This window comes from Centruroides sculpturatus, unplaced genomic scaffold, assembly GCF_000671375.1.
Source record: "Centruroides sculpturatus isolate CEXI.00-Female unplaced genomic scaffold, Cexi_2.0 scaffold249, whole genome shotgun sequence".
Lineage (NCBI taxonomy): Eukaryota > Metazoa > Arthropoda > Arachnida > Scorpiones > Buthidae > Centruroides > Centruroides sculpturatus.
This window is the reverse complement of record NW_019384482.1, coordinates 333,959-346,146: the sequence shown is the minus strand read 5'-3', so window position 1 is coordinate 346,146 and position 12,188 is coordinate 333,959.

Here is a 12,188-nt window from a genome sequence, read left to right as displayed (position 1 = left end):
CATGAACTGTTCCTACAGGTGTTGCGTACACAAGGGACTCATGTTGACTAGCTGTGTGTTTACAGCACAGCGCCAGTGGATGCAAGGGGTGACCTGAAGGACAACAAGCACTAAGTACACAATGTCCTGTATACAGGCTCAGTTAGACCACCGTAGTTGTGTGTTTACAGTCTTCTATCTGCAGCAATAACATGATGTCAATGGACAGAAGGGTAGCTACAAAAGTGAAGGGCAGTCAAGCACTTCCTACCACTGTAGACACTTTAGTTCAAATTTCCGGCTATAGGTTCCTTATATCAAAACGTTCAAAATTTCATCCTCTATAATTCCCCAAATTTTTAAAACGTCATTCTGATACACCATGTATATTCAACAATAAAATGGTCATAATGTTCTTTATATTCTTTGGATTTATGAGGATAATTCTCATCTGAATATTGTCTTTGTTTTGTATTTAGTGTCTTTAAAGTCAAAAATTAAAAGTCTTTAAAACTGTTACAGTTTATTATTAATACCTGCATAAATCATAAAAGTTGATTTATTATTTACTATCAATGTAATTTTCAGCATTATAGATATGAAGAATAAATCTTAAATTTGCATAAAATTTTGTTATAAATTAAAAACAGATGTTAAAAGTTATTTAGAAAAGAAAGAAATCTCTGTTAAGCAAATTATAAAAGAAGTAAATATAGTTATTATTATTAATAAACAAGTCAATACTTACCAGAATATCTTGAATGTTGTGAGTTTTAATTAGAATGTATTTTATGTCAAAACAAAAATTACCCAATATATATTTGTGTGTGATTGTATTTTGAAGAACTATAAAAATAACAAAATGGAAACAGAGGAAGCAAATTGGCAGGAGGATATTAAATTAATAAAATAAAATAAAAGTGCAGGATAAGTGCAGAATTAGCAATTTTTAACTTAAGCATGCATTTAAAAACAAATTTAAATTATTACTATAAAAATATTATTATATAAAAAGCAAATTATTATTTATAAAAATAAACAAAAAATATTAGTAAATTAGTGATTATCAGCTTAATAATTATTATATTAATTAAAGGTGCAATTATTAAACATGTGCTTAAATACTAAAAAAATTGCATAAATCAGATATTAATACGCTAATTTATATTACAGTATATAAGAAGCATTTAATTAAGATAATCAGTGCAATATGATAAAATTAAATTTACAATATATATTTTAATATTGCAACAGAACTGTAAATAATAAAAAAGACAGTTTTCTGAAAATCATCCTACCCTCTTGCCCCTTCTTCCCCTGTCTCCTTTATCCCCTTTATCGCCATGATCCCCTGGAGGTCCAGGTGTCCCTGTTTCACCCTGGTGCAAAAAGTAAATTAACCAAACGATCATCATCCATTTTTGTGATATTTGATATTTACATACCTTCTGCACAAGCAGAAACTGTAAAATATTATATATATTAAAAAATTATTTTTTTATAAATATACCTTTCTTCCTGGTGGTCCTGCAGGACCTGGAGGACCTGGTGGACCAGGTGGACCTTCAATGAATCCTGTAGGAAATGCATTTCCATCTAGCGTCGTTGTTAATCCTCGATCACCTTTTTCACCTTTATCTCCCTGGAAAAATATAAATTTCATTTAATTTTAGTTTTGTAATAAAATTTATTGAAATATTTTAGTTTGTTGGCAATTTATAAACACAAGAAAAAATAATTTACTTTAACAGTTTTTACTTTCTTGAGTGAGTTTTCTTTAGTGATTTTATTTTTTAGGAAACACTCAATTCTCATAAATAATTATTTTTCTTGAATGATTTATTTCTATAAATTATTATTCAAGCAAAAAATAAATTTTTAAGAACAAAGTTCAGCTTTATTTTTTTAAATGTTTTTGGAATTACGCCAATCCATCTTAAGATTATCTAAAGTCTTTAATGAGAAATTATTTTAAATAAATAATATTTAATCTAGTGTTAACATTATACATTCACTTATGGAAATATTTTGGATTAAATTATTAAATATAACTGCCTAACACCAAATTGTTAAGGTGTGTTAGTGGCAACAATTAGATTTCCACTAAAACAATATGGTATTCTAATTAAAGAAACTTTTCACAAATTAAAATGTACCTAATATAATTTGTGCACTTTTTATTAAAATAGAATATTAAAACCATAAAATCCTACTAATGTACTAAAGAATGATTACTCATTAAAGAGTGCATCATGTTGCAAATGTATTTATTCTAGCTGCACTTCTTCATATACATGATAAATAGACTTCTTCCAGGCCCAAATTTTTAGCATTGTCTGTATATACATTAAAAATAGCCACATGACTAAAACAAATGACTGGATAGCATTATTGCAGTAAACTATCACACAAATGCTACAAATCACAAAATCCATATCTTACTACTTTTAAAAATACTAAGAACAATTCAATTCTTAATGCTTCGTTTTACATATAAGCAATACAAAGACATAGCTTGTATTTTCATACAAGTCAATCTAATATAATAGCTATTTTTCTATAACAGATCTTATACTTCATGTCTCTAATTTTAATTCTTTTTTAGTAATTTTCCAAGAATTAAAAAATTAGGGCTTGTTTGACATTGAAAATTAGATGTAGATTAAGTAAACAGACATTATTCAATATAATGTCTTCTGAATAAGCATGACTACAAAATGTTCCAGATATGAGAAGGACTAAAATAAGATCAATAAATTTATAGTGATTTACCATAGTTGAATGTTTTTCCTGAGACCCACAATAGTTCTATGTTCAACTCATTCTGTATTGGTAACTCAATAATTCTTTTTTGGGTAATATGTGAAAAAAATAAATAAATATATATATTTATTTTTAATAATTATATACCACTAAAATATTTATTTTTAATAAATAAATATATATATTTAGTTATTTATTTTTCTTGGGACTCTCAGGTCTTAAATGAAAAACTCCACTGGAGTTTTCCATTCAAGACCTGAGGGTAAGGCCAATAAATTCCCACTGTCATCTGTCTCTCTGTCAGTCTTTTGTTAATCTTGAGAACAGAGTTAGAGAGCTGAAAATCAATACTAGATATGGAAAGCTGAGAGACTGGAGGTTCTGATTAACTATATATGAACTTCCGGTATAAACCGGAAGGCATGTGATTTCAATTCAAAATTTCTCCAGTACAGAATTAGATACATGACTGGCATAATTTGATTGTTATCAGGAAAAGTATAATGTACAGGGGTTATATACCACTAAAATGCAGACTAGATATGGAAAGCTAAGGGGCCGGATACTCCAATTATATAGAACTTCCAATCTGAACAGAAAGTCACATAAGTTTTTTAAATTAAAAGATGATTAAAAATTGCAGCCCAGCATTGTGATGATGTCACAGTAATTACACATATGACTTTTTTCAATATACAAGAAAAGTAAAAAAATAAAATTCCTTTTTTCATTTTGAATAAAAACACATTATAACACAGAAATATGAAACAAATATAAGACAATATTCAGTTATTTTTTAACATATTTGGTTTGTCTTTTGAATTGTTAATTACAGCAGTACATCAAGGAAGCTTTGGTAATATTAATAGAAAACTAATTCTGCAGACAACAACTAACATTTGACATTTAAGTCAAATGTTAGTTATTGCCTGCAGGATTAACTTTCTGTTACCAAGGCTTTAAAGATGCTTCTCTATTCTCCACTTTCAAATTATTATTTTAAAACATGAAAAAGACTTTTCCCCTTTAAGATATTACTTATAGATTTATATTACTTAAGATTTATATAAGATAAGTTTTTCTTGCTTTAAGATATTATTTGATATTGATATAAATACTGAATCTTGAATTCAATAAAAATGATAATAATTTACTTAAATTTAATTTATTTGATTTTATATATTTAAATTATAAAAGTGCATTTATTTGATATTGATTGTAAAGATATTACGTTAAAAAATTTCTAATAAATAGTTTTATTGCTTTAAATTAGTTGAATATCATATCATACATATATTTTTAAGTATTTCATTTGAAGAAAAAGTTATTATTTAATTATTATTATTATTATTATTATTATTATTATTATATTATCATCTTTTTATTATATTAAGTACAGTTACAAATCATGCATTACATTCACACATACAATATTTAGAACAGAACTAGTTCATTGAAGATTTTAATCTAAGAGTCAACAAATAAAATTGAAATGAAACTTAAAAATAAGCAATGAAAACACATTACATTATTCTTAAATATAAACCACTTCCATAAAACTGAATGATTTCAATTATATTAACTATGATAAGTGATGTTATTTTAGATTAAAAACATTTCCATGATCCTGTAAGCAATTTTGTACTTTTCTAAAATAAAAAGTTATTATTTATATGCTATTTTTTGTTTCTGTTAATGATGAAATTTCATTGTTATTTATTAAATCTAAATTGAAGAGAACTTATAAAGTGATTCTTCACTGAATTATTATTTTCTTTTTATGAAACAATAATGCATTTTCTAATTATTATTATTATTATTATAATATAAACCATTATTATTTCTTACAAAACACAATTAAATGAATTGAATTACACATCATTTTAATATATCAAAATTTTTTCTTTTTATTAAATATCTATCATTTATTATTATTTTTATTAACGCTTTAGAACAATGTAGCTGTTTTTTCTCTTCTTGAGATGATATAATTTTTTGTTTCATTTGTAACAAAATTAGCTGTAAAAAGAATTGCTTTCTTATGCTTTAATTAACTACGATTTATCATTTTGAAATGAAAGAAAATTGAATGATAAGCATATTATAATGAAAATTCGATTATGCTTGTTATGCAGCTTTTGTTTAGTTTTGAAGTGCAAATCAAAAACTGTTTTGTAAAATACAAATGAAATTAGACATCATATATCAAATTTATTATTACTCTCCTTAATATCATATTTGTAATCTCAATATTTTTTCCATTAGTTATCAAATTTTGCATTAAAAACCAATTAGCACTATATTAGAATATTAGAAACTGTAATAGATAATGATGCAATTTTTAAAAATGTCTTTCCTTCTGTAGAGTTTTTTGTTTATACATGTTTACAAAACTAATTACTTCATTCAAAAGTATCCATTTTGAATTAATTTTTTGTTTCTATAAATAAAATATTTAAGATGTTTAATATAAATAAATAAAATGCACTCTGACATTATTTCAGAATAATTTAAAATGATTTCACAAATATAATCATTAATAAAAAACATCAAATGATACAAATACTGACACACAACATATTAAAACCATGCAACAGGCATGACAAGAAGTATACTGTCACGTGTTACTAACACTGCACAGGATGCAACTAATTAAAACTTACTGCAACACCTTTCATTCCCATTCTTCCATCTTTCCCAGGAATTCCTGGGATTCCATTAGTACCATTTCTTCCAGCACTACCCTAGAATTAGTAGTAATCAAGTTTTATACATTCTTTAGTACAAGTAAATTATTCAGAGGTGTTTAAGTCATCTTTGTTGCCTAAATTAATTAATTATAATTTTCAGAAGATAAAGTAAAATTGATTTAAACTTATATTCATTGCTGTATTTAAATGGGATCATTTCTAAATGGGACAGAATGTCACAAAATGTGCTCACTGGCTCTCCTTTCAGACCAGCTGGACCACGTTCGCCTCTCATACCTGGAAGTCCTGGTACTCCTACAAATCCTCTCTCACCTTTATCACCCTTAAATTTAACATAAAATAAAATTTAAACTTCATTTAAATAAGTTTTGGTACCCAAATTTTTCTGTTACAATGGCAGATGAATGTTATAAACGTTGGCAGTTACAACTAGTTGATGATAATATTAAAGCTTACAATTATTTTCATACACTTGTACATATTAAAAATAAATAAAAATTAACATACAGTTGTAAAATGAATATATAAATATAGTTTGAATAAATTCATATATTTTAGAAGATATTTAAAATACATTATTTATTTTTATAATGTATTTTCATAATTCTTGTTATATAGTGTATTATAATTTAATACTAAATCTTAAAACACATATCCACTGTTATATAATTTAAAATAATTTATATAGTTTGAATATATTCAAATCAAAAACAAAAAAAAAATTATAAAATTACACAGAAAAAGTGAAATTAAATGCTACATCTTTTAATAAATTATGATTTTAAATATCCATCTAACCTTATATAATAAAAATTATCAAACTATGTTTTATCATTTTACAAAAACAATATTTTATGTTTACTATGTTTAATAATATGTAAATCTCATTATATTACAAAAGAGTTACAATAAAATTATTCATTCATTCTTAATTTACAGTTTGCAAATTTTGTAAATCTATAAAATATAAGAGCAAAGCTGAAAAGCTCAATACAAAAAATATCTGTTTTTAAAATAAAAATTAAATTAAAATAAAATCTAAACAAAAATTGCAATTTTTAAAATTTTTTGAATTCAATTTAAATTATTTTAAATCTATGCAATATGTAAAATATTACATAGATTTGTTAATTTGAATGTTAATTACATAAGAATTAGCAAAATAGACTAAAAGAAAAAAACTTTATTGAGAAAAGAGATTTTTAATTGACAAACAAAATTTAAATTGAAAATAATTTGTGCTACACTGAGTAGGATCTCATTTTACTATAAAATTTAAAGGGTAATTAATATTAACAAATTTTTAAATTTCCTTTTTGAACACTAACAACAATATGTTATTGTCAAGTAGAGATATATTGATGACATGTAGAAATACAGAATAAAAAAAAAAAACAAATTGAGGGATTTATTCTAAATATTGTCATCAATAATAAAGGATTTGAATTAAGATAAGACAAAAATAAATAAATAAAACAGTAATGGACAATATATATCAAAATAGAAAATTATTACGTGAATGAAAGAATAACTGGAAACATTAAAATCTAATGAAAAGAAAGATGACAAATTAAAAAAAAAATTCAAATTATAAACTTTCTGTATCTAAACAACAATACTATTAACTATTCATAATATCTGTTTATGCAAATGATTATAATAATGTACATATCACATTATTTTACACATACTGTATAATTAATTATTTACACACAATATGTAAAAATAATCTGAAAAATATACAAAAGCTTTGAAATTTTTATACTATTTTGTAACATGTTAAAGTTATCTCCATAAAACTCTATATTTTAAGACCAATATTTATTTCCACATATTCTTTAATATAAATAATAAATTTGATGAAAAAACAAGTTTTTCTAACTATATACTACCAGTAAATATTCAATTTCATACAACTGAATATAACTGACATAATTCTATAAATATTAAAAATTACATTAGAAAATTTTAAGAATTTCCAGAATTTTATCATATATATATTGACATATATAACATTTCAATAATTAATTATGAAAATTTTCATTAAATTTGACCACAAACTTATTAAATATTATATGATTAATTTCTGGAAAAAAATGCAATAAGTAAATGATTATTCTCTCAAACTATTACTTTAAACCCATTAAATGTTGTATAATGAACTATTTTGAAGACAGTGTTATGTAAACTATTTTTAATTACCATAGCAATTTTTTTTACAATAAAATAATTTCTGAAACTTTTAAATGTATGTTGTATAATTATAAACAGAAATCACATATTAGAATATTAAAAATTATGTTTTAAAATTACACTGTTATCCTGTTGTGCTTTTTTCTATAGAAAAAAAGCACAATGGAACAGCATACGAATGAACAGATTCTTTTAAAGTGTTATAATATGTAAAATAATATTCGTTCCATCAACTTTGAGTTGGTTGCTTTTCTTTATTCATCACATTTAACACATTTACAACAAAATTTTATTTAAAATTAGGATAATAACTATTATTATAAAATAAGTTTATATTTTATGTTGCACTTAAACTACTAAAACACAGATCAAATTATAATTTATCCAACACAAACAAAAGTTACTAATTATATGCCAAACAATTAGCAGTTATGTGTCATATTCAATTTATTTTTTTATATTTGAATAATATCAAAAAGAAAATTTTAACTGAAATATTAATTTTTAATATTCTTCTTCTAATCCTCTTTTTTCTGGAATTAATTAATACGTTATCAATGTATTATTGGTAATAGGTTAATTTTAAATAAGAGGAAACTTCTAGGAGAATTTTAGAAAGAAAAAAAAATGCACAGAAAAATTACTCTTTGAATATTAATACATCAGCAATATGCTCTATATAACATTCTTTCAAGGACAGAATTTGAACAATGTGATATAAAATTAAAATATTTTAGTTATTTTATTGGCTTTCATCCTGTTATGTAATACAGATATCATTTCTAATGCATCCAATATAATACATAAATATTTTAATGATCTTCACTATATTAAATATCAGGGCTGTGGAGTCAGATTCAGAAAAAATATGTCAACTCCGACTCCCGCATTTTAAATTTACTTTAGTTTTTTATTTAAATGAAAGAAAATTGAATGATAAGCATATTATAATGAAAATTCGATTATGCTTGTTATGCAGCTTTTGTTTAGTTTTGAAGTGCAAATCAAAAACTGTTTTGTAAAATACAAATGAAATTCGACATCATATATCAAATTTATTATTACTCTCCTTAATATCATATTTGTAATCTCAATATTTTTTCCATTAGTTATCAAATTTTGCATTAAAAACCAATTAGCACTATATTAGAATATTAGAAACTGTAATAGATAATGATGCAATTTTTAAAAATGTCTTTCCTTCTGTAGAGTTTTTTGTTTATACATGTTTACAAAACTAATTACTTCATTCAAAAGTATCCATTTTGAATTAATTTTTTGTTTCTATAAATAAAATATTTAAGATGTTTAATATAAATAAATAAAATGCACTCTGACATTATTTCAGAATAATTTAAAATGATTTCACAAATATAATCATTAATAAAAAACATCAAATGATACAAATACTGACACACAACATATTAAAACCATGCAACAGGCATGACAAGAAGTATACTGTCACGTGTTACTAACACTGCACAGGATGCAACTAATTAAAACTTACTGCAACACCTTTCATTCCCATTCTTCCATCTTTCCCAGGAATTCCTGGGATTCCATTAGTACCATTTCTTCCAGCACTACCCTAGAATTAGTAGTAATCAAGTTTTATACATTCTTTAGTACAAGTAAATTATTCAGAGGTGTTTAAGTCATCTTTGTTGCCTAAATTAATTAATTATAATTTTCAGAAGATAAAGTAAAATTGATTTAAACTTATATTCATTGCTGTATTTAAATGGGATCATTTCTAAATGGGACAGAATGTCACAAAATGTGCTCACTGGCTCTCCTTTCAGACCAGCTGGACCACGTTCGCCTCTCATACCTGGAAGTCCTGGTACTCCTACAAATCCTCTCTCACCTTTATCACCCTTAAATTTAACATAAAATAAAATTTAAACTTCATTTAAATAAGTTTTGGTACCCAAATTTTTCTGTTACAATGGCAGATGAATGTTATAAACGTTGGCAGTTACAACTAGTTGATGATAATATTAAAGCTTACAATTATTTTCATACACTTGTACATATTAAAAATAAATAAAAATTAACATACAGTTGTAAAATGAATATATANAAAATAAATTTTTTTATACAAATAAATATTAATGTAAGTTAAATATTAAAAATACTAACTATAAAAGTATTTGGGTAAATGCCCCATAATCCTTTCAGAGTTCAGAGTAGCCCTTATGAGTGCCTCTGCCCTCCCATAAAATGACTTGGTATTTAATTTTGCTGGAGTCAAGTGTCAGAGTTGGAATTGGAGTTGGCCTAATAAAATTATCAGAAGGCGGAGTCAGAGTCAGAGTTGAGTGTTTTTTTACTGACTCCACAGCCCTGCTAAATATTTTGTACTTTTCCAATTCTACAAACAGAGATTAAGCCCAATATATTAATTCCAAAGTCACAGATAATTTGCCCTCATCACGGAAGTTCCTAATTAAACTATATTTAAATCTTAATTTCTTTTCTCTTATTTGCTTATTTACTTATTTATTATAAATTATCATTTTATCATGATGTTTTATATTTTGTTTTGATACAATTTTAAAGTTTTGTTTAATATTACACATTTTATTTGTGAAAAAATATATAATCTTGGAACTTGAAAAATAACTAAAATATCAGCAAGAAACATTTGATGTTTTTCTTTAAATTCTATTAAATTAAATCTAGTTCCTAAGTTTATTTAGTTTCTTTAAAAAATAGACACATGCCATAGCCACATACTAAAATTTACCATTACAAGAAGTACTTAGCCATTTCTTGAAGTGCTAGCACATCCTATAATAAAAATTTGTTTCAGAATATGCCTAGTTTTTCTGGTCACTTCTTGAAATGCTAACCTAATTTCTGCAGGTGTTGAAACAAGTGTATATTTCAGCACCTGTCTACTGAAACTAGGTATTTCATGTAATGTCTAATGTATTAGCACTTGGTGTAAAACAAGATGGCTAAATGTTTCCACACTTCTGTATGTTTTAACTTTTTTGAATTATCTTATTCAAAAGTACACCTTTCTAATACATATATATCAATTTAGCAAAGTAATTATTTTTTTGTAAATATAATAACACAACAAAAAAATATAACCTATATTTTACATTTTGAATTTAAGAATATTTAATGACAGTAAAGTATAATTTAAATAAAATATAGAAGTAACTTAAAATAAGTTATATTTTTCATTCAAATAAAAGTTTCAAAATATGGATCTTTCCCAAGAATTTTTCTGGGCGTGTTACTAGATAATGATATTTTATAATATAAAAAAGAAATTGAATTTCATCTGTGATAAATACACTACTGAAAAATCAAACTGCATATTTCTGCTGAAAACACAAAATAAAATAATAAATCCTTAAGCAAGTAATAAAAAGTAATGTTGGCAACAATGCAGCATAATTTTATTTTCTAACATTAGCAGTATTATGCTTAGCTGTAAAGAGATTACACAAATTGAGTTGACATTCAATCTATATACTCTGTCAGAAATGTGATGGATGAATGGCAAAGGCAATTAAGGTATCATATTACTGCTCTGGGGACACAAGATTGAATCCAGGTGAATAACCCAAGGAATTTGTCATGTGTTGTCAGAATTCAAAATGTGGAAATATTCAGTTGTCTTGTTTTACACTAAGTGCTAATAAAGCCATTAGACATTACATGAAATACCTAGTTTCGGTAGAAAGGTGCTCAAATATACACTTGTTTCAACATCTACAGAAATCAGGTTAGCATTTCAAGAAATGATCAGAAAAACTAGGCAGATTCTGAAACAAATGTTTACTATAGGATGTCCTAGCACTTCAAGAAATGACTAGCATTCCTTGAAATGGCAATTTCAGTATATGACTACAATATATATTTTATACATGAATACATAAATGCCTATGTGAGATTTATAAATAAGATTTAAAATTTCATGGTCAATAAGTTTTTCACTGCTCACATTCTTTTTAAATCAACTGTAAAATGTTTACAAAAATAATATTAAATAAAAATCTATCATTCTAAAACAAACGGCTCTGTCTCCAAAAAAATTCTAAATCAAGATATATACTTAATATCATATATAATTAGTATCATTTATCAATACTGTCCATTACCTAGTATGAAAAATGTTTTGCAATTAATACAGAACATTTTTCATCTAGGTATAATAACAAGTGCACAACTTGATTTTAAATTTTTTTGGAGAAAGAGCATTTTGCCTTGGGGTGGTAGAAATGTACATAATTTACATTAAAACAGATTAATTCAAAAATAATAATATGATTAAAACAGCAAATTACATAGTTTATTATATATACATCAAAATCAAATTCTGCATTTTGAATAATTTATATAANGTAAAATACAAATGAAATTAGACATCATATATCAAATTTATTATTACTCTCCTTAATATCATATTTGTAATCTCAATATTTTTTCCATTAGTTATCAAATTTTGCATTAAAAACCAATTAGCACTATATTAGAATATTAGAAACTGTAATAGATAATGATGCAATTTTTAAAAATGTC